The 27,270-nt window shown below is 48.3% G+C and overlaps 1 protein-coding gene across 2 annotated transcripts in view; it reads left to right on the top strand.

Moving 5' to 3' along the window:
- The window catches only part of CDH11 (cadherin 11), a 260,594-nt gene that overhangs the window by 44,627 nt on the left and 188,697 nt on the right, over positions 1-27,270 (top strand). Inside the window, exon 1 of one of the 2 annotated variants that reach the window (XM_063945397.1) lies at positions 25,585-26,001. The exons of the other annotated variant lie outside the window; for it this stretch is intronic. The gene's annotated coding sequence lies outside the window, so the exon portion shown is untranslated. Of the gene's footprint in view, positions 1-25,584; positions 26,002-27,270 lie in introns of those variants that run through there. 2 annotated transcript variants of the gene reach the window in all.

Raw genomic sequence — 27,270 nt, 5'->3', positions numbered from 1 at the left:
ACCAGGACTGGAGGACCTAACGCACAGGTCCTTGGCTCCTGCGACATTTACGGCCTATGTGGCTTCGTGGGAGCGTTGTAATGGTTTCCTGCTGGAAAGGGGCCATAGGGGTAAAAACTTTCCTGACTTGATTATTGTCTTTGTGTGGTGTTTTTATGTCGAAAGGTAGACGTGCGCGTACGTTGGTCGGGTTCTTGCGGGCATCTCATACTTTTTGCATCTCCGTGGGGAGAGGGACTCTACTAAGTCTTTTTTCCTTACGAGGGTTCTGAAAGGCTGGGCAAGGGCGGTCCCACCTTTGCCTGACAGAAGGCGCCCGATTGATGGTTCCTTGTTGAGGCGAATTTTGGGGTCGCAGAGGAGGATTTTTTCCTCGGACTACAAAGTTCATCTCTTCAAGATGGCCTTTGTGATGGCTTATCATGGAGCGTTCAGGGTGGGTGAACTGGTGGTGATTTCTCGTACAGCAGTTTCGCCCATGCTGGCGAGCCATGTCGTCGTGCGTCCCGATGGTTTGTGGTGCAAGATACAGCGTTCCAAGACTGACGTAGTGGCCAGGGGGCAGTAAGTCCGAATGGGTTGGGCCAGTGTACGCCGCATTTGTCCGGTGGTCATGGCCGAGGCTTATTTGGGCTTACAGCCTCATTCACCTGACAGGAGGCTCATTCATAGTGACGGTTCCCTGTTGACTCGTTACCAGTTCAGGTCGGTTTTGAAATGCTGTCTATTGGACCTGGGTCTGCCACCGGTCGATTATGGCACCAACTCCGCATCGGTGCTGCTTCAGCTGCCACTGTGGCGGGTTGGTCCGAAGTCGATATCCGGGCACTGGGTAGGTGGAGGTCTGGTGCAGTTAGACGCTATATTAGGCCTTCTCCTGGCAGTGCGCCCCTTTGAGGATTAGCTGCTGGTCGCAATCGCCTTTTGCGATTGTCGGGGCCTTGAGGAATTTTTGTTTTACCGTTGGTTTTAATTACGTTTTGCCGGCTGACGGACGTTTGTTTTTTGCCTCAAGTCAAATTTGGTGACCCACATCCCCCCCCCCTTCACGGTTAGGGTTATTGCTTCCAAGTTATGCATTGGTTTACTCTTATTAATGTTCTCTTACACAATTCTTTTACAGGACGGTGGTTAGATCTGCAAATTATTTGGGTAGTTGGCCACTTATATGTATATTGGCTTTCGGTGTCCCCTGTGGTCAATAATGTTGGGAATTTCCCGGAACTTCAGCTTAAGCATTGGTTGGGGCGAAAAGAGCCTCAGGTGGGATGGACTGAGAGACTGGTTAGTGTCATCTGCAGCCAGGTTTGGTTATCCCTTGTTTCTCATTGTTCATGTGGTGCGCAACGACTTGGTGGTTAGGTCAGGACTCGATATTCGCTTTGAGATCAGACGGCACTTGTTGCAGTTGATGACCAACTGGCCATTTTGCACCGTCATCTGGTCAGACATCGTGCCCCGGAGGGTTTGGTGAGGAGCTTTTAACCCGGGAGCAATTGATCTGGTTAGACAGCGTGTTAACTCAGTGGTCGGTAGGGCAGTCCTGCAACAGGGGGGTCTAGTAGTGACTCACAGTAGAATTTCCTTCCGGGACCAGATGATGTACTGTCGGAAAAACCTGTCGGAAAAGGGTTTGGTTATCTTTTTTGAGGACATGATTAGAGTGTTGAGGTCCTGTTAGTTTTGTTTTAAGTTGTGGTGGCGGTGGCAGGTTAGGAGGAACCTGGCAGTTGGCCGGTTCAGAACGGTTAGTTAACCTTTGATTTATTTGTCTTAATTTTCTTAGGTTTTGGAGTAGAGGTTTGGTTATATTTAATCTTTTTTGACTTATGGGCATCACCGGACCAGGTGGGCCCATATGCTATAGTTGACGATTCTCATATGTGGATATCGGGGCTGGTTGTCAGGATTCTGTAACTTTGTCTGTTCCCGGAGGGGGCACTAGTGGGTCAGTGTAGGAGTGATAGAGGAAACGGGGAGACTGACGAAAAGTTCTGCGCATGTGCGCTTGATATTTATTATCACACAGGGATAACGGATGACAGGAACAATGAATAATAACTTAATCCGATAAATTAATATTTCAAAAGTCACTGGAAACAAATGAGCAATGAAGATGAACTTGTAACTTGATATAAATGATAAGGCAATAATGAAATCAGATGCAGCAAACGAAACTCCGATATATAACATGTAGCAATCAAAGCACACAGTCTCTGTAGAAGCACACGTCTTTAAGCCAAGCAAGGCCCTAGCAGGAGACAGTTCTAACACAGCAAGTTGTTAAGTGCTGAATGCAATGCACAATGCTAGATGCTGGTAATCAGGTGCACAGGCTGAGTAATGGAAGAACACCTGAAGAAAGTCTCTTACTGCAAGTTGTTGTGGCAAACTGTGGCTGGAGTTCATAGCAAACTGAAGACTGAAGAATGACAACAAGGAAACCATTGTAAACAGGAACACAGGAACCAGGAGAACTTGTACACCGAATGTGACTCGTAGGAAAGCTGGAATGGATGCTGGTACTTGTAGTTCCACAGGAAAACTGGAACAGGGAAACAACTTGGAAATGCCAGAAATAGGAGATCGCTGGAAACAGGGGATTACAGACTGGAACTGGAAACGGAACTGGAATGGAACTGCTGGAACCTGTAGTTCCACAGGTCCAATACACTGGGGAATCTCTGCAGACAGAGGACTGAAGACAGGAGACGCCTGTTCAAAGGATGTGACGCGTTGCCCAAGGCGATGAGACTGAGCCAGGAACTGGAGTTTATACCCCTTGGTCTGTGATGATTGGATGTTGCATCTCTGTAATAGGCCCTACACACTGGCCGATTTTCTGAAAGATATGAACGATCTCGTTCATAAATGAACGAGAACTCGTTCATATCTTTCAGTGTGGAGACTCCAGCGATGAACGATGCGCGTCCCCGCGCTCGTTCATCGCTGGTCTCCCGTCGGCTGTGCATGCAGGCCAATATGGACGATCTCGTCCATATTTGCCTGCACTTCAATGCAGCCGTGTGACGGGGGGAGTGAAGAAACTTCACTCCCCCCGTCACTGCACCCCCCCCCCCCGCCGCCGGGTCGCTCGTCGGCCGCATCGGCCGTCGGGCACCTCGGCGGCGCATCGGAAAATGTGTAGGGCCCATAAGAACACACCCCGCTGGATTGGGTGTTAAGATCAGCTGTGAGTTAGCTGAAGCTAATGATTCATCAGGAGAGTAATTCTGCAATGTTCTGCTGATTGCTGGCTGGGCTTAGTAGTGCACCGGGAGTAAATGCTGTTAACTAGAAGCACTGTGAACTCCAGGCTGCAGTAGACTGAAAACTGGAACTGGAACTGAACTGAACTGCTGGAACCTGTAGTTCCACAGTAAGTGATGCGATGGAGAATGCAGATTCCTGACACTGGTGGCCCAATTTTTATTCCGTAGGGCTTAGTGTTAGCTCTGTCCTTACGAGTTGTGTTGTGGTCAGGGGTAGTGGCAGGAAGTCGACCCCTGGCCATGTAGGGGCAAATGGCCCATGGTTGGGTTGGATTCTGGATGGTCAGGGATGGTGTCAGGAGCTCGATCTCTGAACATCTGGGCAGAAGGCCCTCCAACATATATTGTATTATTATTTTATTTAGATGTTTTATATGTTTAATTTATATGTGATATTTGCATTATTTTATGTCTTCATGCAAATTTTAACCGTTCTTCTCCCCGCCACCTTAGTTAGAGAGGGAGTTCTTCATCTGAGTTTAGTTTTAATAGGCCTTCCTCTCAATCACTAAAAAGCCGACCCCTTTCATGCCATATTTCAGTTGTCAGTGTCCTTATTTATTTAGATAAGTGAGTTCGAGTGATGTGTGGATGCATCTAACCGTGTGACGTTTATATGTAGTCACATGATGCCTTGCTCCATTGGAGCTTACATTCCAAATTCCCTGACACATGCATACAAGTGCGTGTGGATCAACAGTATGTTTTCGGATTATGGGGGTCATTCCGAGTTGACCGCTCGCTAGCTAGTTTTAGCAGCCGTGCAAACGCTATGCCGCCGCCCACTGGGGAGTGTATTTTAGCTTAGCAGAAGTGCGAACGCTTGTGCAGACGAGCACTGCAAAAACAGTTTGTGCAGTTTCTGAGTAGCTCTGAACCTACGCAGCGCTTGCGATCACTTCAGCCTATTCGTGTCCGGATTTGACGTCATACACCCGCCCAGCGAACGCCCAGCCACGCCTGCATTTTTTCAGACACGCCTGCGTTTTTGCAAACACCCCCTGAAAACGGTCAGTTGACACCCAGAAACGCCCCCTTCCTGTCAATCTTCTTGCGGCCGTCAGTGCGACTGAAAACTTTGCTACAGCCTGTGCACAACCACAACGGGCTTTGTACTCGTGCGCATTGCGGCCCATACGCATGCGCAGAAATGCCGATTTTTAGCCTGATCGCTGCACTGCAAACAACGGCAGCTAGCTATCATCTCAGAATAACCCCCTATGAGCCTAATTCAAGGTTGATCGCTAAAGCAAAAAATTCCTATAATAGGCAAAACCATGTGCAGTGCAGGGGGCAGATATAACATATGCAGAGAGAGAGAAGGGTGTGTACACACGGTGAGATCCTTGCTATGCCCGATTTTCACTTGCGATTTCCCTTGAACTCCCTGGAGCCCAGATAGCACAGATTTTGAGTAAACTTTTCTTGAGATCTGTACTATGGAGGTCATTCCGAGTTGTTCGCTCGGTAAAAATCTTCGCATCGCAGCGATTTTCCGCTTAATGCGCATGCGCAATGTCCGCACTGTGACTGCGCCAAGTAAATTTGCTATGCACTTAGGAATTTTACTCACGGCATTTTCATCGTTTTGGCGATCGTAATGTGATTGACAGGAAATGGGTGTTACTGGGCGGAGACTGGCCGTTTTATGGGCGTGTGGGAAAAAACGCTACCGTTTCCGGAAAAAACGCAGGAGTGGCCGGAGAAACGGGGGAGTGTCTGGGCGAACGCTGGGTGTGTTTGTGACGTCAAACCAGGAACGACAAGCAGTGAAATGATCGCAGATGCCGAGTAAGTCTGGAGCTACTCAGAAACTGCTACGAGGTGTGTAATCGCAATATTGCGAATACATCGTTCGCAATTTTAAGATGCTAAGATTCACTCCCAGTAGGCGGCGGCTTAGCATGAGCAAATCTGCTAAAATCCGCTTGCGAGCGACCAACTCGGAATGACCTCCTATGTGTGCTTACGATTTTGGCTTATGTGAGATTTTGGCTTATGTGAGATGTCATTGACATGTGAGATGAACTAGATAGTACACCGATCTAGCAAGGATTGACTTGCCTGCACAGTCCATCTTTTCTTGTGATGCCGACCTGGCGGGACCGCGCACCGGGATCGAATCGGGATCGCAAGGTGACTTTCACCTTGCGATCTGCACTAACTTTTCTTGCGATTTTGACTATATAGTCAAAATTGAAAGAAAATATCTCACTGTGTGTACACACCCTTAAATTTGGGTGGGGTGTGTTCAAACTGAAAAAACTGAAATAAATAATAATAATAATAATAATAATAATAATAATAAATAAATCTTAATTGCAGTGTTAAAATAAAGCAGCCAGTATTTACCCTGCACAAAAACAATTTAACCCACCCAAATCTAACTCTCTCTGCACATGTTACATCTGCCACACCTGCAGTGGACATGGGCCCTCATATCGAGTTGTTCGCTCGTTATTTTTCTTCGCATCGGTGCGATTTTCCGCTAAATGCGCATGCGCAATGTTCGCACTGCGGCTGCGTCAAGTAAATTTGCTAAGAAGTTTGGTATTTTACTCACGGCATTACGAGGTTTTTTCTTCGTTCTGGTGATCGGAGTGTGATTGACAGGAAGTGGGTGTTTCTGGGCGGAAACTGACCGTTTTATGGGTGTGTGTGAAAAAACGCTGCCGTTTCTGGGAAAAACGCGGGAGTGGCTGGAGAAACGGAGGAGTGTCTGGGCGAACGCTGGGTGTGTTTGTGACGTCAAACCAGGAACGAAACTGACTGTACTGATCGCAGTGGCAGAGTAAGTGTCGAGCTACTCAGAAACTGCTAAGAAATTTCTATTCGCAATTTTGCGAATCTTTCGTTCGCAATTCTGCTAAGCTAAGATTCACTCCCAGTAGGCGGCGGCTTAGCGTGTGCAATGCTGCTAAAAGCAGCTTGCGAGCGAACAACTCGGAATGAGGGCCATGGTTGTGTCCAATAGAGGAAGACTTTGCTTTTGCAATCAACCTTGAATTAGGCCCTATGAGTGGAAACTAGTACAGGTTGAGTATCCCTTAATCAAAATGCTTGGGACCAGAGGTATTTTGGATATCGGATTTTTCCGTATTTTGGAATAATTGCATACCATAATGAGATATCATGGTGATGGGACCTAAATCTAAGCACAGGATGCATTTATGTTTCATATACACCTTATACACACAGCCTGAAGGTCATTTAATACAATATTTTTAATAACTTTGTGTATTAAACAAAGTTTGTGTACATTGAGCCATCAAAAAACAAATGTTTCACTATCTCACTCTCGCTCAAAAAAGTCCGTATTTTGGAATATTCTGTATTTCGGAATATTTGGATATGGGATATTCAACCTGTACCAGACAAATATGAAGTGTACATACAAAATGCATACCTCCTAATTGTCCCGATTTTCATGGGACAGTGCCGTTTTTTTTGGGACTGTCCCGCTGTCCCACCCGTGGGCCACAGTGTCCCGCAGTGGGTGGGGGCAGTTGGGAGGCTCCTGCACTCGCTGCTCTGCTTAGCAGAGCAGCGGTGAATAGACACTGTGTGCATGAGCACAGCGTCTACTCAGTGGAGACAGGAGGAGAGGGGGCATGCCAGCAGCTCACGGAGCGCTGGGCATGCCCCCTCAGTGATGAAAATGGGGGCGTGGTTAGCAATCGCGGACCTTCCCACGAAGCCACGACCCTTTTCTATAGACCACGCCCATTTTGTGGGCGGCTTCGTACGCGCAGATGTCCCTCTTCACAGCTACCAAAAGTTGGGAGGTATGAAAATGCATACAGATAAGACTCTGGTTGGCATTCGAAACCAGGACCCCAGCAATGTGAGACAGCAATACTATCCACAATGTAAAATATTACACACATGTAATTAATTCCTAATACTCAAATGCAGTGGTTCTCAAACTCAGTCCTCGGGGGCCCACACAGTGCATGTTTTGCAGGTAACCCAGCAGGTGCACAGGTGTATTAATTACTCACTGACACATTTTAAAAGGTCCACAGGTGGAGCTAATTATTTCACTTGCGATTCTGTGAGGAGACCTGCAAAACATGCACTGTGTGGGCCCCCGAGGACCGAGTTTGAGAACCTCTGCTCAAATGTGTCACTAAGGTCTGTATGGAAATTCTACACAATCACTGCAAAGTGTTTTCCTGCTGTCATCAAAACCAGTACATAAAGCAATAGAATGCACCTCCTCACTTTAGGCTAGGACCCCTCACCATAGCATGTACTTGAGGTTCTCGATGGACCACAGAAAATAAATGCCTCCTCAGTAAAAGAGGCTGCAGCTCTTGCTGGGTGTCATCCCACCCTTCAGCTCATCAAGGGCTGACCTCAGTGTAACATCAATATATATCAATCAGTCGGAGACAGCAGGCCGTGATTCCTGCCTGCCCTGTGCTGTAAGACGTATCCTATCCTTATTAACCAACCTGCTCTAGAAACTCAGTCCTTGATGAGCCAGGATGGGAACTGTGGAGCTTGTTTATGTACATGTATTTTTATTATACTAGAGAGATGAGATGATGGAGTTGAAGAGGGGCAGCCAGGAGATGACGGATAATGCTTCAACCCTTTCACTTCTGGAGAACCAAAGGGATATTAATGATAAAGATGTTGACTGCTGTTTTCAAGGTTCTTAAAATTTACTGCTTTGCGGATTTTAGAAACAGCACATGGGGGATTTGACTAATTTCCTATACAATTGTGAAGGATGAGTAGCTTTCATGTATAGAGGCATTAAAAAAGCAATAACAATTCAAAAGATTTTGAACTGAAAGAATGTTTAAGGAATTGGCGCTGAAATCCAGCAAACTGCCAGTTTTACATTGTCAGCAGTTTATTGCTTTACATCAAATTATCAAATATTGCGGAGAGATAAAGTGGAGAAAAAATGAACTACCAACCAACTGTCATGTCACAGGCTGGGTTTGAAAAAATAAGAATTTACTCACCGGTAATTCTATTTCTCGTAGTCCGTAGTGGATGCTGGGCACTCCGTAAGGACCATGGGGAATAGCGGGCTCCGAAGGAGGCTGGGCACTCTAGAAAGATCTTAGACTACCTGGTGTGCACTGGCTCCTCCCACTATGACCCTCCTCCAAGCCTCAGTTAGGTACTGTGCCCGGACGAGCGTACACAATAAGGAAGGATATTGAATCCCGGGTAAGACTCATACCAGCCACACCAATCACACCGTACAACTCGTGATATGAAACACAGTTAACAGTATGAAACAATAGAGCCTCTCAACAGATGGCTCAACAATAACCCGATTTAGTTAACAATAACTATGTAAAAGTATTGCAGATAAACCGCACTTGGGATGGGCGCCCAGCATCCACTACGGACTACGAGAAATAGAATTACCGGTGAGTAAATTCTTATTTTCTCTAACGTCCTAGTGGATGCTGGGAACTCCGTAAGGACCATGGGGATTATACCAAAGCTCCCAAACGGGCGGGAGAGTGCGGATGACTCTGCAGCACTGAATGAGAGAACTCCAGGTCCTCCTCAGCCAGGGTATCAAATTTGTAGAATTTTGCAAACGTGTTTGCCCCTGACCAAGTAGCTGCTCGGCAAAGTTGTAAAGCCGAGACCCCTCGGGCAGCCGCCCAAGATGAGCCCACCTTCCTTGTGGAATGGGCATTGACAGATTTTGGCTGTGGCAGGCCTGCCACAGTATGTGCAAGCTGAATTGTACTACAAATCCAACGAGCAATAGTCTGCTTAGAAGCAGGAGCACCCAGCTTGTTAGGTGCATATAGGATAAACAGCGAGTCAGATTTTCTGACTCTAGCCGTTCTGGAAACATATATTTTCAGTGCCCTGACAACGTCTAGCAACTTGGAGTCCTCCAAGTCCCTAGTAGCCTAGGCACCACAATAGGCTGGTTCAGGTGAAACGCTGACACCACCTTTGGGAGAAACTGAGGACGAGTCCTCAATTCTGCCCTATCCATATGGAAACTCAAATAAGGGCTTTTACAAGACAAAGCCGCCAACTTTGATACTCGCCTGGCAGAAGCCAAGGCCAATAACATAACCACCTTCCACGTGAGATATTTCAGATCCACGGTTTTTAGTGGTTCAAACCAATGTGATTTTAAGAAACTCAACACCACGTTGAGATCCCAAGGTGCCACAGGAGGCACAAACGGGGGCTGACTCTGCAGCACTCCTTTTATAAATGTCTGAACTTCAGGTACTGAAGCTAGTTCTTTTTGAAAGAAAATCGACAGAGCCGACATCTGTACCTTAATGGAACCCAATTTAAGGCCCATAGTCACTCCTGCTTGCAGGAAATGCAGAAATCGACCTAGTTGAAATTCCTCTGTTGGGGCCCTTTCGGCCTCACACCATGCAACATATTTTCGCCATATGCGGTGATAATGAGTTGCTGTAACCTCTTTCCTGGCTTTAGTAAGCGTAGGAATGACTTCCTCCGGAATGCCCTTCTCCTTCAGGATCCGGCGTTCAACCGCCATGCCGACAAACGCAGCCGCGGTAAGTCTTGGAACAGACAGGGCCCCTACTGCCGCAGGTCCTGTCTGAGTGGCAGAGGCCATGGGTCCTCTGATATAAATTCTTGAAGTTCTGGGTACCAAGCTCTTCTTGGCCATCCACGAGTATCGTTCTTACTCCTCGCCTTCTTATTATTCTCAGTACCTTTGGTATGAGAGGCAGAGGGGAGAACACATAAACCGACTGGTACACCCACGGTGTTACCAGAGCGTCCATAGCTATCGCCTGAGGGTCCCTTGACCCGGTGCAATATCTTTTATAGCTTTTTGTTGAGGCGGGACGCCATCATGTCCACCTGTGGCCTTTCCCAATGGTGTACAATCCTATTGGAAGACTTCTGGAGGAAGTCCCCATTCTCCCGGGTGGAGGTCGTGTCTGTTGAGAAGATCTGCTTCCCAGTTGTCCACTCCGGGAATGAACACTGCTGACAGTGCTAACACATGATTTTCCGCCTATCGGAGAATCCTTGTGGCTTCTGCCATCGCCATCCTGCTTCTTGTGCCGCCCTGTTGGTTTACATGGGCGACTGCCGTGATGTTGTCTGATTGGATCAGTACCGGCTGGTTTTGAAGCAGAGGCCTTGCCGGCCTCAGGGCATTGTAAATGGCCCTCAGGTCCAGAATATTTATGTGTAGGGAAATAACCTGACTTGACCAAAGTCCCTGGAAATTTCTTCCCTGTGTGACTGCCTCCCAGCCTCAAAGGCTGGAATCCATGGTCACTAGGACCTAGTCCTGTATGCCGAACCTGCGGCCCTCTTGAAGATGGGCACTCTGCAGCCACCACAGTAGAGATACCCTGGTCCTTGGAGACAGGGTTATCAGCCTATGCATCGGAAGATGCGATCCGGACCACTTGTCCAACAGGTCCCTCTGAAAAGTTCTTGTATGGAACCTGCCTTATGGGATTGCTTCGTAGGAAGCTACCATTTTTCCCAGGACTCGCGTGCAATGATGCACCGCTACCTAATTTGGCTTCAGGAGGTCTCTGACTAGAGATGACAACTCCTTGGCTTTCTCCTCCGGGAGAAACACTATTTCTGGTTTATGTCCAGAACCATCCCCAGGAACAGTAGACGTGTCATAGGAACCAGCTGTGACTTTGGACTGTTTAGAATCCAACCATGCTGTTGTAGCACTTTCCAAAATAGTGCTACCCCGACTACCAACTGCTCCTTGGACCTCGCCCTTATAACGAGATTGTCCAAGTACGGGATAATTACAACTCCCTTTTTTTGAAGGAGTATCAACATTTCGGCCATTACCTTGATAAAACACCCTCGGTGCCATGTACAGTCCAAACGGCAGTGTCTGGACTTGGTAATGGTAATCCTGTACCACAAATCTGAGGTACTCCTGGCGAGGATGGTAAATGGGGACATGCAGGTAAGCATCCTTGATGTCCCAGGATACCATGTAATCCCCCTCGTCCAGGCTTGGAATAACCGCCCTGAGCGATTCCATCTTGAACTTGAATTTTTGTGTTCAAGGATTTTAAATATAAAATGGGTCACACCGAACCATGCGGTTTCGGTACCCCAACCCGTGTGGAATAGTAACCCCGTCCTTGTTGAAGTAGGGGCACCTTGAGTATTACCTGCTGGGAATACCGCTTATTAATTGCCTCTAGCACAGCCTCCCTGCCTGAGGGAGTTGTCAGCAAGGCATATTTTAGGAAACGGCTGGGGGGAGACATCTCGAATTCCAGCTTGTACCCCTGAAATACTACTTGAAAGAAACAGGGATCCACCTGTGAGCGAGCCCACTAATTGCTGAAATTTTTGAGACGGCCCCCCACCGTACCTGGCTACACCTGTGGAGCACCCGCGTCATGGTGTGGCCTCACATGAGGCGGGGGAAGAATCTTGATTCTGGGAACAGGCTGACTGGTGCAGCTTTTTTCCCTCTACCCTTGTCTCTGTACAGAAAGGAAGCGCCATTTGACCCGCTTGCTTTTCTGAAGCCGAAAGGACTGTACCTTTGTCTGTGAGGAAACCTGAGGTAAAATTATTTCTTCCCAGCAGTTGCTGTGGATACGAGGTCCCAGAGACCATCCCCAAATAATTCCTCACCCTTATAAGGCTCTCTATGCGCTTTTTAAGTCAGCATCACCTGTCCAGTGACAGGTCTCTAATACCCTCCTGACAGAATGGACATTACATTTATTTTGGATGCCAGCCGGCAAAATATCCCTCTGTGCATCCCCCATATATAAGACGACGTCTTTAATATGTTTTTATGTTTGCCAACTAGTATCCCTGTTTGACAGGGTCACCGACCACGCTGCAGCAGCACTATCTGCAGGTCTCAGTCTAGTACCTGAGTGTGTAAATACAGACTTCAGGATAGCCTCCTGTTTTTTATCAACAGGTACCTATTAAAGTGGCCGTATCCTAAGACGGCAGTGCCACCTTTTTTGACAAACGTGTGAGCGCCTTATCCACCCTAGGGGATATCTCCCAGCGTAACTTATCCACCTGGCGGGAAAGGGTACGCCATCAGTAACTTTTTATAAATTACCAGTTTCTTAACGGGGGAACCCACGCTTTCACACACTTCATTTATTCATCTGATGGGGGAACAAAACACTGCCTGTTTTTTCTCCCCAAACCTAAAACCCATTTTTAGAGGTGCTTGGGTTAAAGTCAGAAATGTATAACACATTTTTTATTGCCGGGATCACGTCACGGATGTTCCTAGTGGATTGTGTATATGTCTCCACCTTGTCGACATTGGAGTCAGACTCCGTGTCGACATCTGTGTCTGCCATCTGAGAGAGCGGGCGTTTTTGAGCCCCTGATGGCCTTTGAGACACCTGGGCAGGCGCGGGCTGCGAAGCCGGCTGTCCCACAGCTGTTACGTCATCCACCCTTTTATGTAAGGAGTTGACACTGTCGGTTAATACCTTTCACCTATCCATCCACTCTGGTGTCGGCCCCACAGGGGGCGACATCACATATATCGGCCTCTGTTCTGTCACCATATAAGCCTCCTCATTCAACATGTCGACACAGCCGTACCGACACACCGCAGACACACAGGGAATGCTCTAAACGAGGACAGGACCCACAAAAGCCCTTTGGGGGGACAGAGTAAGAGTATGCCAGCACACACCAGAGCGCTATATATATATACAGGGACTAACTGAGTTATGTCCCTAATAGCTGCTTTTTATATAATATACTGTATACAGTGCCAATTTTAATGCCCCCCCTCTCTTTTCCCTCTTACTGTACTGTAGAATTGCAGGGAAGAGCCAGGGAGCTTCCTTCCAGCCGAGCTGTGAGGGAAAAATGGCGCCAGTGTGCTGAGGAGATAGGCTCCGCCCCTTTTTCGCTGCCTATTCTCCCGTTTTTTATGGAATTCTGGCAGGGGTATTTACCTCATATATAGCCCCTGGGGCCATATATTGAGGTATTTTAGCCAGCCAAGGTGTTTTTATTGCTGCCTCAGGGCGCCCCCCCCAGCGCCCTGCACCCTCAGTGACCGGAGTGTGAAGTGTGTGAGAGGAGCAATGGCGCACAGCTGCAGTGCTGTGCGCTACCTTGGTGAAGACAGAGTCTTCATGCCGCCGATTTTCCGGACCATCTTCTTACTTCTGGCTCTGTAAGGGGGACGGCGGCGCGGCTCCGGGACCGAACATCAAGGCTGGGCCTGCGGTCGATCCCTCTGGAGCTAATGGTGTCCAGTAGCCTAAGAAGCCCAATCCGGCTGCAAGCAGGCGAGTTCGCTTCTTCTCCCCTTAGTCCCTCGCTGCAGTGAGCCTGTTGCCAGCAGGTCTCACTGAAAATAACAAATTCTAAGACTATAACTTTCTAAGAGCTCAGGAGAGCCCCTAGTGTGCATCCAACCTCGGCCGGGCACGAAATCTAACTGAGGCTTGGAGGAGGGTCATAGTGGGAGGAGCCAGTGCACACCAGGTAGTCTAAGATCTTTCTAGAGTGCCCAGCCTCCTTCGGAGCCCGCTATTCCCCATGGTCCTTACGGAGTTCCCAGCATCCACTAGGACGTTAGAGAAATGACAACAAGGAGCTAATTGGTTGGTATTTGGGGGTCTATGGGGGTCATTCCGACCTGATCGCTCGCTGCAGTTTGTCGCAGCGCAGCGATCAGGTTGGAACTGCGCATGCGCCGGCGCCGCAGTGCGCAAGCACATGGCAGCTTTCGTAACCTAGCGATCGCCTCTGAGACAGAGGCGGTCGCTAGGCGGGAGGGGGCTGATCGGCGGCGTTAAGCCGCCGTTTAGGGTGAGTAGGCCCGTTGGGAGGGCGGGCCGCGGTGGCTGCGTGACGTCTCATGCAGCCACTGCAGCCAGCGGGAGCGACAAGTAACTCCCGGCCAGCTGCAGGAGCTGCGCTGGCTGGGAGTTCCTCCTCAAATACAAAGGCATCGCCTCTGTGCGATGCTTTTGTATTTGTGCGTGGGGGGGGGGGGGCAGCACTGACATGTGGGGTGGACTAGCCCTGTGCTGGGCGTCCCCCCGCATATCTGAGTTAACGATCGTAGCTGTGCTAAACTTAGCACAGCTACGATCAACTCAGAATGACCCCCAATGTATTAAGCCTTGAAAAGATAAAGTGGACGGAGATAAAGTACCAACCAACCAGCCCCTGTTATTTTTTAAACACAGCCTGTAACATGGCAGTTAGACGCTGACTGGCTGGTACTTTATCTCTTTCCACTTTATCTCTCTCCAAGTTTTGATAAATCTCCCCCTTAATCACTCAGTGGTATGTGTAGCTATTTTTATATTGAGCATTTTTAGGATTAATTCTAATATGCTCTTTGGAAATATTTGGTGGAAGTGGCTGAACTAATAGTCCCTTCTGCGCACTTTGGTGCATACTAACTGGTTTATTTATAATGGATGCAGTGTGTGCGGTGCACACGGGCTCCTGAGTCCAGAGGGGGCTCCAACCACACACGCTGCACCCATTTTTAAAATACTTTCCCCTTCTGAGTTCTGGGACGGCATCAGCTGTGAACTGGAATCACTGTGAAAATGGTGCAGCGGCCATTTTCATGGTGTTCTGCGCATGCGTAGTAGAGAAATCACTGGCCGCCACGCCATTTTCTTGGTCACCCTCTAGTGCTTATACTCTCCAGCGCTGCCGGCAGAGGGGAGGGGTCCTGAACGGAGGACAAGGGTCGCCTCCTCTCTTAAAGCGCCCCTGTGTATACTACCATGCCCATCCAACATTATGATTGTGCTATTTGTCAGGATCCAAAACCTAAAGTTTGTGGTGCCTGGTCTGATAGCTAACGGCATCTGGCTCTTTTTGTGGGCACGTACAGGAACACTTACAGTACCACTGAGATAAGGTATTACATGTTTCAGGGCCTCACTGCCATCAATGATAAATACTATAGGCCCCTAAATCTCATTGCAGCTATAAACCATAAAATGAGGCGCAACCAGTGCATAATTGCTGACTTTATGGCTCCGGGAGAGAGCAGCCAGGTCGGCTCAGCAGGAGGGCGGGCTGTGACGTGACGTGCAGAGGGGGGCGGGCCAGAGGCAGAATGGGGCGTGGTAAAGGTGGAATGGGGCGTGGCTGCGGGACCACGTCATGTAAGCCCCGCCCCACATTGTGTAATGCCACTATTACCGGCATTATACAGCAGGAGGCGTGGCTATGATGACACGATTCAACAAGAATCGTGTCATCGCCTGCCTGGACCGCCCACTGTACTCGCTAAGTGGGCGGCCGGGCAGGGGGCCGACCCCTGATATCGGGAGACCAGCCTGCTCTTCAGGAGTGCCGGGAGGGTCACACGATTTTCGGGAGCCTCCCGGCCATTCCGGGAAAGTAGGCAAGTATGAACCAGTGTCACCAGTTCTGATCTTCCTAATTCCTTCACTCAGCTGCTCCTCCATAACTGCTTTCTCGCCCTGCTCTTGCTGTGCACTACACTAGTAAAAACTGAGACGTATTTGTACAAACAGAAGCACACTACAAGGCCAGATCTGCGGGGCGGCTGCTTTGTGCATCTACATTCTGTAACTGGATGAACCTGTGCAGTTTATAAAATGACAGCACTGTATGTTGTGTATGGAAAGAGAGTGATCCACTGTTTTGATTTGTAAAGCTATACCTGTGAACAGCAGGCCCGGGGCAAGGTCTCTCTGCACCCTAGGCCAGTGGTTCCCAAACTTTTTTGAATCACGGCGCCCTAGAGTAACAGAATTTTTATCACGGCACCCCTAGTCCAAAAGTTTCTAATTGGGAAATGTATAAAAAATATTAAATTAAGTAAATTATGTTTATATGTCATACTTAGGTTCAGTTATGCGGTGAGGGACAAGATTTGCTTCTGTTTGTACACATATTTTATGACTGGCAGCCACAAGTACTAGTTTTTCCTATTACATGGATAATAAATATTTTGAATTGGCCCTGGAGCACCAACCCGAGGCACCCCTGCAAGTGTCCCGCGGCACCCCAGGGTGCCACGGCACACAGTTTGGGAACCACTGCCCTAGGCAAAGCTTCAACCTGGTGCCCCGTAACCTGCAACCCTCCTGCAGGAGGTGCATCAGGGCTATGAGGAGCAGCTGTGTGGGCACCCCTCAGGAGCCATAGTTACATCCGCCTCCTATGTGCCTTCACGTGACTTGATGTTACACGGGTCGGCGCAGAGGAAGCGCTGAGGCACTATGTGGTAAAGCCTGATAGTGGTGGCTGCACCTGATTAGACCCGAAGCAGCAGCCAGCACAGTGTAAAAAGAGAAGGCTACATACAGAGACATCCTTCATTGTTTGCTAGATGAATTCAGTGGCACCCTCCATGGGCTGGCGCCCCTAGGTAGCCGCCTAAAGCTGCCTAATGGTAGAGCCAGCCCTGGTGAACAGTAAATACGTGCCGGCAATGGCAAAGATTCCATTGCATTATTCTTACAGAGATTTTCATGTCTGTACCTAAACAAAAAGCAACATGAGATATATCTACAGCGTGCCTTTATGGTTAGTCTATGCCAGCCTTTTTCAACTGGTGTGCCGCGGCACACTAGTGTGCCGCGACCAGTTGCTGAGTGTGCCGCCGCTCGCCGCCCGCCGCACGGACCCGATCACTGCCGCCAGTAAGAGCTGTCACCCGCCCCGCCGCACGGACCCGCTCACTGCCGCCATTAAGAGCTGTCACTGGCGCTACCCGCCCCCGCTGCACGGACCCGCTCTCACTGTCAGAGCTCCGCACGCCGCCGCCCGCCTGCCTCACAGACCTGCAGCATCCTGTTCATATCCATTCCGCAGAGTCAGCCGGACCGTGACCTATGACTCACCATAGGTCACGGTCCGGCTGTCTCTGCGCCCGCCCACTCACACGCTGCTCTGCTTGCTGATCCGTGGTGAGTTCCAGGCACTCCTCACCGCTATATATTATAAGGGGGAACTGGTGTGTGGAATTACTAAGGGGGGGGGGGGGAGCTGGTAAGGGGGAAGCTGGTGTGTGGAATTACTAAGGGGGGGGGAGCTGGTAAGGGGGAAGCTGGTGTGTGGAATTACTAAAGGGGGGGGGGAGCTGGTAAGGGGGAAGCTGGTGTGTGGAATTACTAAGGGGGGGGAGCTGGTAAGGGGGAAGCTGGTGTGTGGAATTACTAAGGGGGGGGAGCTGGTAAAGGGGAGCTGGTGTGTGGAATTACTAAGGGGGGAGCTGGTAAAGGGGAGCTGGTGTGTGGAATTACTAAGGGGGGAGCTGGTAAAGGGGAGCTGGTGTGTGGAATTACTAAGGGGGGGGAGCTGGTAAGGGGGAAGCTGGTGTGTGGAATTACTATTTGGGGCATGTGTGTGGAATTACTAAGTGGGGGTGCTGATGTTGGGAAATATGAGGGCATGTATGGGGCATTACTTGGGGGGGTGGCGGTGTGTGGCATTACTGGGGGGCAGGTGTGTTGCATTAAAACAACCGATGGTGTGCCTTAGCAATTTTGAAATCTTGTTTAGTGTGCCACGAGTTTAAAAAGGTTGAAAATCACTGGTCTATGCCATACTTGCCTACTCTCCCGGAATGGCCGGGAGGCTCCCGAAAATCGGGTGGCGCTCCCGGCCCCCAGAAGAGTGGGCAAGTCTCCCGGCCGAGCGGCCATCGCCCGCAACCCCCCTGAATCCCCTGACAAACTCCCGATGGCGCAGTCAAAGTTGGCGGTCAGATGACGCGATTCGCGCCATCCCGGCCCGCCCCCTTCCTTGCAATGCCAATATTATCGGCGTTGTTAGACAGGAGGCGGAGCCAAGATGACACGGACATGCGGTTACGCCCCCAATCCCGCCCCTAAACGTCATCATCCATCTTCGCCACGCCCCCGCTGCTTCGACCTGACTGCCTCCTCCCGGAGGGGGCAGCTAGATTGTCGGTAAGTGTGGTCTGTGCTATGGTATCCCTCCCAACTGCTCCGATTTCTGCGGGATAGGACCTTGCAAAGGATGGAGTTTACACAGTGGTCAGTTTCTACCGAAGTGGGCGAACCAGGTCAGTTTTGTGGGGGGTTTATTTTGTCCTGTTTTCACATTTCTAAATGTAGGCCCAGATTTATCAAGCCTTGGGGGGCAATGTAATAGGGTGTGAGAATCAGAAAGTGAGAGATTTTATGAGAGGTTTCTTTTTTTTTTTTTTTTAAAGTGGCAATCATTTCTAAAGCAAAATCAATCTGGTTTTACTTTGTAAATGATTGCCACTTTAAAAACCCTAGAAAACTCTCACAAAATCTTTCTTTTTCTGGTTCTCACACCCTATTACATCCCCACCTTGGATAGGAGCTCATTGGATAATACTTTATCACCATGCAATTTATCACTCTCCAAGGCACTGGTGTTTCTATAATAGGTGCAGTGTGTGCGGTGCACACGGGCCCCTGAGTCCAGAGGGGGCACACGCTGCACCCATTTTCTAAATACTCATCCCTCCCGAGTCCCGCGTCGACGTCCAGGGCGGTGTTAAAACTCTGTGAAAATGGCGCAGCGACCATTTTCATGTTCTGTGCATGCGCAGCACAAAAATCACTGGGAAAATGGCCGCCATGCCATTTTCCCAGAGATCTGTGCATGTGCAGTAGAGTCTGAACGCTCTTGTGCTCAGACTCTCAGCGCTGCCAGCAGGGAGGAGGGGGCCCGAACGGAGGAGGCTGTCCCCGGGCCTCTTCCTTTCTTAAAGCGCCCCTGCTCCAAGGCTTGATAAATCTGGTCCTATAATGAGGTATGTGTTGAGTAGACAGCTGCTATGAGCATGGGCGCTGATAGTGACGTGTGTAAAGTATGCTGCCCAGTCTAGTGCTCAGGACTGCCAGACAGTGGGGCGTGACTAGTCCCCCACACCATGGCCATGCCCCCTCCAAGTACTGGGCCCCAAATATCACATGGCAGCTCTGGTGTTGGGCAAAATAAAAAAGAAATCTATATTGCTGTAGTGAAACCATCAGTTCTATGTACCAGTAATTAAGAGCCAGGAAAGTCACCATTGTACATCAATATTTCTCAAATGCCGCGTGTAATGTTATACACAAAGTGCATGAAGTTTGCCATGTTTGGAGGGAGGTGCCATGTGTCTAAGACGGACAGTGAGAGTGACACTTGTAGACTTCTAAAGGAACCTCCGTGCACGTGAGTAAAGAAAATGAAGATCATTTGTGGATAGCATATTTTTAGCCACATTTCTGCTTAAAGGGTCTAATTCAGTCCCCAATTGGTTGCAATTGACTAATGCTTTCAGGACTGTGCATGCACTGGGGCCACAGTGCACATATGCTGCAATGTCATGTAGATGCATCATCGCTTGGAGAGTGATAAAATGGAAAGTGCTAAATGGCCAGCCAATCAGCTCCTAACTGTCACTTTTCAAACAGGGCCTGTGACATGTCAGTTAGGAGCTGATTGGCTGGTGCTTTTTCTCTCTCCGTTTTATTACTCTCCATGCGATGGTGCATCTAGCCCACTGAGTGTGCAGGACGTTGCAGATTGCGGCCACTTGGGGGAGGGGTCCATTTCACAAAACAGAGGCGCGTCCCCTCCACTTTGTGGGAGTGCCAAGGCCAGTTATGGCATCTTCTGACACAGATTTTCTGGCCTCGGCAGCAGAGATGTGGTGGCCACTCTGAGTAACCTTAGTGTTATGCAGATAGCCGATACCTGCCTGATAGTCGCCATGGTGATCCGACGCTGCAACTTCAGATGCAGGTATCGGATCTGAGATGCAGGTAGTGGGTACCTTTTAACACAAGGTGTCTGCTGTTGCATTAGCATATTTTTGCACAGCTGCTGCGTCCACCTCCGATACAGGCCCAAAGTGAATGGAGAGCCAAGAACAAGACGCCAGTGTTTGTGGAGGAGCGGACATTAAACAGGCTCAGGGGAGTAGATTGCAGCACAGAGGAGCTTGATTATTTTAGATTACTAAATACAATAAAGGATAAACAGTATGCATACTTTCCATGCTGTGCCAATGGGCACGCACGGTAGCTTTCCTCAAAAGGACTTGAATTTTGCAGCTGCTTAGACTGAGCTTTGTTCTGGAATCATACACAGATATGTGTTCACTAACCTATCCTCAAATCACCACAAGCCCCATATGGAGCACCACGAAAAATACAACTAAGCTGCACAATGTGTATTCTTTAACTAAAGTTGCGTCTCACTACTAATGCAATAAAAGCACAAAGTTTTCATACCCTGCACACCACTAGTGCTATAGCAGTGCGACATTGACGCCAATCTGAGAAAAGGCAAGAGACTGGGGACCATTGTGACTGAGCTGGTCAATGACTCCCACCATGCAGCATCCTGTGAATTTACACTGCCACGGTTGCGAGAAAAGTACAAATTCTAAAGTTGGGTACGCACTAGGTTATATGCTGTCTGATCCAGCTGATTGGACCATCATATCGGGCACATCGTCTAGTGCAGAGATTTTCAACGTTTTACAACTTGCGGCAAACTGAACAAGATTTAAATATTGCCAAGGCACACTCAAATATAATGGTGATGCATGGTGCAGTTGCATGTCCTAGGATGTCATGTCGCAGCTTCTCCATAGGTAACGCCTGAGCCACATCTGAGAAAGCCAGAAGAGCCCAACACTGCCCGGGCCCAAAATTAGAACTGGCTCTGCAACCACTAAACCCACCAGTATTGATCGTTCCAGGGCCTCAGTAGCGGCAAAACACTGATGGGCCTGACTGTGCTACTATGGCGGCATACCTGGAGACTGCCCAGGGCACACTAGTGTGCCACAGCACAGTGGTTGAAAAACACTGGTCTAGTGTGTACTCACTACTGCGCACTCCCATGGGTCGTTTCCTGGGTCATCTGCTGCACACCTGACGGGGCGACCTGGCAAATGACATGATACAGTTTAATGCAGCCAAATATCACACAATATGTCACACGATATATAATTCAGTATGTAAGGCATGGCTGACATATCTTTCTATCACCGGTGCTGCCGGCTGGGTACATACATCATTAAGGGTGTCCTTAGCATTGGGCCTAATTCAGAGTTGATCGCAGCAGCAAATTGTTAGCAGTTGGGCAAAACCATGTGCACTGCAGGGGGGGCAGGTATAACATGTGCAGAGAGAGTTAGATTTGGGTGGGTTGTGTTCAAACTGAAATCTTAATTGCAGTGTAAAAATAAAGCAGCCAGTATTTACCCTGCACAGAAATAAAATAACCCACCCAAATCTAACTCTCTCTGCAAATATTATATCTTGCACACCTGCAGTGCACATGGTTTTGCCCAACTGCTAACAAATTTGCTGCTTCGATCAACTCTGAATTACCCCCATTAGCTCTTAGTACACTACAATCTTGTTTGTGCGCTGCTGCAATGCGAAAAAGATGCTATGTGGTGCTAAAAAGAGGTAACGTCTGAACCTGGCTATTTGTGGCACAGCATAGCGACACGCAAAGGTTCTCATGACAAATGCTGGGCAGTACTATTGTAGGCACACTGTTGCAAAACTATGATACTTTGTGTGTCGTACCCAATGAGCTTAATACAGTAGAGGAGGCCCAGTGATGATGTGGCAGCTCAGGGGGTCTCCGGCTGCACAGGGATTTGTCCCCATCAGCAGCACTGTACAGCAATGTCCCCCTCAGCATCTGGGGTCCCCCGTATTTTTGAAACCAGCACCGGGCTCCACTAGCCAGGTACATAATGCCACAGCCGGGGGACACTTTTATACTGGTCAGCGGTTGACCGAAAGTAACCTCACCGCTGACCGCAAAGTTCCCACCATTGGCTACAATGGAGCGCATAGGCGCTACATTGTATCACTGCCGTGTGCTGCCTGACAGACACTACAGGAGCACACAGCCAATCAGGAGGGTGCCACGACGTGGCGCTCCCTGATTGGCAGAAGGGACCCTCTTTGACAGGAGTCAGGGGGGGTCCTGGCAGTCGGGGAAAGGGGTCCCATGTGTAAACATGGGACCCCTTTCAGTGCGTGGTCGGGTTTCCGTTTTATTATTTTGCCAAGTACGTGGATTATACAAAGGTCTGATTCTACACTGGATTATGTGAGTATAATTTTTTTCACAGGTACCCCGAGGATTCTACATGGAGAAGAGGACCGAGCCTCGTGGGAACATAGGTAAGTATGTGTGTATGGAGGTGTGCATGTATGTAATAAACTTATACTGTCACGGTGTGTGTGTCCTGTTTTTTTGGGGGTATTTTTTTAGTAGTAGTACTACAGGTACCAGCGGGCCCGGTTTTCCACCGCATGCTGGTACTTGTGGTTCTCCAAGTACCAGCTTGCGGGGGAGGCTTGCTGGGACTTGTAGTACTGCTACTAAAAACAATATTCACATTTTTCACAAGGCTATCAGCCCCCCATCCGCCGCCCTTGGATGGGGGGGGACAGCCTCGGGCTTCACCCCTGGCCCTTGGGTGGCTGGAGGGGGGACCCCTTGATTTAAGGGGTTCCCACTCCTCCCGGGTACCCCGGCCAGGGGTGACTAGTTGGGTATGTAATGCCAGGGCCACAGGGACCAGTATAAAAGTGTCCCCCGGCTGTGGCATTATGTACCTGGCTAGTGAAGCCCGGTGCTGGTTTCAAAAATACGGGGGACCCCTACGCTTTTTGTCCCCCGTATTTTTGGAACCAGGACCAGGCGCAGAGCCCGGTGCTGGTTGATTAAATATGGGGGAACCCCTGTCATTTCCCCCCCCATATTTTTTCAACCAGGACCGGCTCAAAGAGCCCGAGGCTGGTTATGCTTAGGAGGGGGGACCCCACGCAATTTTTTTTTCAGATTTTACACTAAACAGACCCTTTCCCATAGATAACCATGCACAGATCTCACTGATTCGTGCATGGTTATCCAAACTCGACTGGAAAAAGCAGGTCTATTTTTTTGCTGCTTTTTTTAACGAATCGAAAAAAAACAGACCCGCACTTGAGCACTCAGAAACTAACACCCAAATACGAATGAATAGTGAATTCCCGGATTCAATGAAATAACAGCCGCGTTTGACCGATGGTCTATTCATTCGTATTTCTGAATGTTGTCATTCAAACCATTACGCATAGTCCAAACACTGCCGAGATTGGTGCTTAGTGAATTCCCGGATTGGGACTTAGAAAAAAAAACACAAATCGGACAAACTCGGATTTTTAGTAAATACTGGCCCAGGCTGATTGTACAGGTGCAGTCCCAAGAACAAGAAAGTGGGCGTGCACCTTTTAAAATATTTGGCAGACAAATAAGTGCTCATATAAAGAAGCAGTTCCGGTGTGCAAAGTCCTCCACAATTGCGTACTCATACTCAGCACCAATGCAATAATGAGGAACGTCGACTTCCAAGGTTGACCTATGGCTACGCAGAGTGGCCGCGGCAGTAGCAACGCTGGTGCCAAATTTTTCTATGTACATGATCGCAGCTGACGGCGGGCAGATACACAATTTAAAAACGCCATGACACCCCTGCATTGCCACCTCTCCCACGTTAACGTCCCCAAATGGTCCCTTCCTGTTTATCACTCTGAATTTAAAAAAAAGGCGGTGTGAGCACAATCGCGTGCACACTGCACAGTCCGATCGTGGCACATGCACAGTCTGCTGATAATTGCTCCATTGTGAAAACATCGGCATTGCGTACAAACATGAGTCGGGCCCACCATTTTGTTTTTATTTTTAGTTTGCATTGAGAAAGTGAGATATGTATATAAAACACAAGATACATCTTAAAGAGGAGCTGCTGAAGAACATAAATACCTAATAATGTATCATTCATATAAGACTGTGGTTCTACAAAGGTAATACGCTCTAACAAAAAAATCTGTGAATGTTAAAGTGTTTTATTTTCTGCTTGAATCTCTTGAAATAATGTCATTTAACATCTTCACGACCATAAGACTTGACAATTTCTACTAACGGGATCAAGAGAGTCTTGAGAACACTGAGATTTCTTCTAATGTCCTGGCAGGAATGGAGCGAAAACCAGTGACCCCAAAATGGAGCTGAGGTGACAAGTGTGGCCCACCGAGACTTGCAGAGAGATGTGCATGATGCAGAAATCAAAGTTCACCTATCCTCCGAGGAAAACATCTTTATTTGTGAAAAAGACTATGGATTTACCTCAAGAACACCTCATTTTGTGCAGAATAAAGCTGCATATTACACTGTGCATGTTACAAATGATAGATTTAGTAAGTAAATAATGTCCCGGCTAATAATTGTGGCAAACCATCCAGGCCTCCACTCTGCAGAAGATCTCTACATGAAAGCACCAGATTTCTCCAGGAAAACACCCTGTAGCTCCAAGTCCTCTGTGCATTGCATCACTCACGCAGCTGGGACACATTAGTAAATATCTCCATTCATACCAACGCCTGCGTCAAAGATTAATCTTGGAATGATTACTCCACATCAGGAAACTCCGAAGTATGTACACTGTGCCAACCACACAAGCCTGGCATTTTCAGTTTCAGAGAAAACACTCACCTAAAGAACTAGCAATCTAGTGAAGAATAACTAAACTCTATATAATCATAAACAAAAAAGAAGATTCCTTTGACTGCTTTCATGCAGGGCTGCTAGCATATCTCCACTGTACTCCTCTATCCTGGAGAAGTTAAGGAGCAGAACTTAATCCTGAGGGCACTGGTAGTAATAATTAACCATTTCTATGCTGAAAATAAGGTATGAAAATAAGAGCAAGCATGGTTACCCTGTGCTAAATGACTCTGGTAAAGATAAAGCACATCTATCAAATGCATGTGCCTGTCAGGATTCTAAGAATTAACATGACAATAAATAATGTTTTTGTAGCAGTTTTATGAATGGGAAAGTGAGAGACATCATTTGCATATATCTTGGTCAGCCTGTATAAATACACTAGCCCAATAGCCTAGTTGTCCATTGATCAGTGTACACAGTGTCTAAACTGTGCATCTTCCCTTGGCTGCAGCTATTCTGCATTCTATTTTGACCTGCTTTAGCCCAGCCTCCCACAGCTCTTGAACTCAACACTTTATACAGTTTATTTGGCAGAATCTCCCCCTTTTCACTCCACACCCCCTCCTAGCATTCTCCCTCTATCAATCCCTCCAAATGAATGCATATTTTATGCAAATCTAAATCCCTCTTGGACGTAATGAAAGCAAACAGACATTCCACACACACACACACACACACACACACAGTTTATCCGCTGGATAACACTGACTCCCCCCCAAGATGCCACAAAGTATCCCCAAAACCTGGTGTTGATCACAGGGGTGCTGAGCACTCCCACCCTCTCCAACCCCCCCTCTTATACCATATGCTCCCATGGCTGTGCAATCTGTTTGCTTCAATCCAGTCTTTGCATCACTTTGTCCATGATTGCATCTCTCAGATAGTGTCAGTGAGGAAGATGCAGAGAGGGGATGAGGGTCAGCTCTGATGGACAACACTCCTCATCTTCACAAGTCTGAGACCCCTGCCTCTTGCAATTATTCATGTGATTCTGTTCTCACTGGCCCCCTCTCCTTCCCTCCGTCAGCAGCTTGCTCTCAGCCCTAGCCTGCCCCCTCCCTCTCTCTCTCTCTATCTCTCTCTCTGTTGCATTCCTTGCCAGAAGCTCCAAGCTTCACTCGGATCTCCTTGCAGGACTGGAGTGTACAGGACTTTGGGATGCTGTTGGTTCTCCATGTGACTGGGACCTTATTATTTCTCTCTAGTGCCATCTGAAGAAGCCACCAAGGTAAGGACCCTGGCACCCCTTCCACCCAGAAGGGATCCCTGTCTGTCTCCCTGTCTATTGCATCTTTGTCCTCTTGCCAGTTGCGTATTCCTACAGAATGCCACCCTGGGGATCTGGCGAAGCTGGCAGCTCCATGGGGGAAAGGAGACTAGAGATATTTCTACTCCTGGAGGAATGCAATAAGCCAGGTTGGGCTAGGAGCAACTGTTTGCCCATCCAAAGCCAATCCTCTGAGCTCCTTGAGAACCACACTGGAGCTTTGGTACCTTTCCATCCCTACTTGCCACATAGGAAGGATCTTATGGCTGATGTTTGGCATTTTGGTTACAAAAATCACAAATATTGCCCTTATTTTTTATTGTTTTATTTCACTTGTTTACTTTGCCCCCTGTTTTGTTATTATGTTTTTTATATATATATTTTTGAGCACATCTTTCTTGGCACAGAGTGGGGGCTGTGTGGACCTTTGCGTCTGATGGAGGTGACAGAATGGGATGAGATGTGCAGAAGAGGACATATCTGGGGATAATCTGGAGTATAAAAAAAAATCCTGTTTAAAATTCACTTGGTTCAGTTTAACCACCCCTGTGCCAGGAGGCATTCCAGTTCATCTGTCTGATTGATGGCACAGACAACATCACCTTTCTTCTAGGGGGGTGGGGTAACAAAAATAATGCCTGATTGCTTTTCCCTCTTAAGGGTTAAAATACCTCCCTGTGGGACAGTTGTTTGAAAATAAACTCTGATATATCTGCCTTGCCCTGTGAAATGGTTAAATAGAGTTTTCTAAACTGTGCATGCATAACTCTCTTCTGTGGCAGAGGGACTTTAGCAACCCCATTGGCACAGAAGAGGTTAATTTGATGTACACAAAAAAAAAAAAAAAAATCTGCATTATTATGAGCCTTATTGGCAGGGGGTGATGTTACAAGGGGGGTCTGGTTGTGCAGGGAGAGGCAGCTGCTGCATGCCAACTTCATTATCCTGTGTCGTTAACTCTTTAATTGCTCATCCTTGTGTTTCAGGCCTTCATGGTATCTAAAGGGTTAATGCTTCAATAGCATATAGCCTGAAAAGAGCTTACCTCGGTGAGACAATGTCTCACCATGCAAATGACTCTACCTTCCCCAGATGCATTGATTTCTTGGATAGCACCCTAAATATTTAATTGCAAACACATCCTGTGGCTGTAGAAGGATGCATCCTTAGGGTATCTTTATTAACAAACTCTTTGCAGGAAAGGAGGGGAAGGGGGGGGGGGGTGACCCT

This window comes from Pseudophryne corroboree, chromosome 11, assembly GCF_028390025.1.
Source record: "Pseudophryne corroboree isolate aPseCor3 chromosome 11, aPseCor3.hap2, whole genome shotgun sequence".
Taxonomy (NCBI): Eukaryota; Metazoa; Chordata; class Amphibia; order Anura; family Myobatrachidae; genus Pseudophryne; species Pseudophryne corroboree.
Note: the sequence above shows the minus strand (reverse complement) of the source record. Positions and strands in the feature narration are given on the sequence as shown.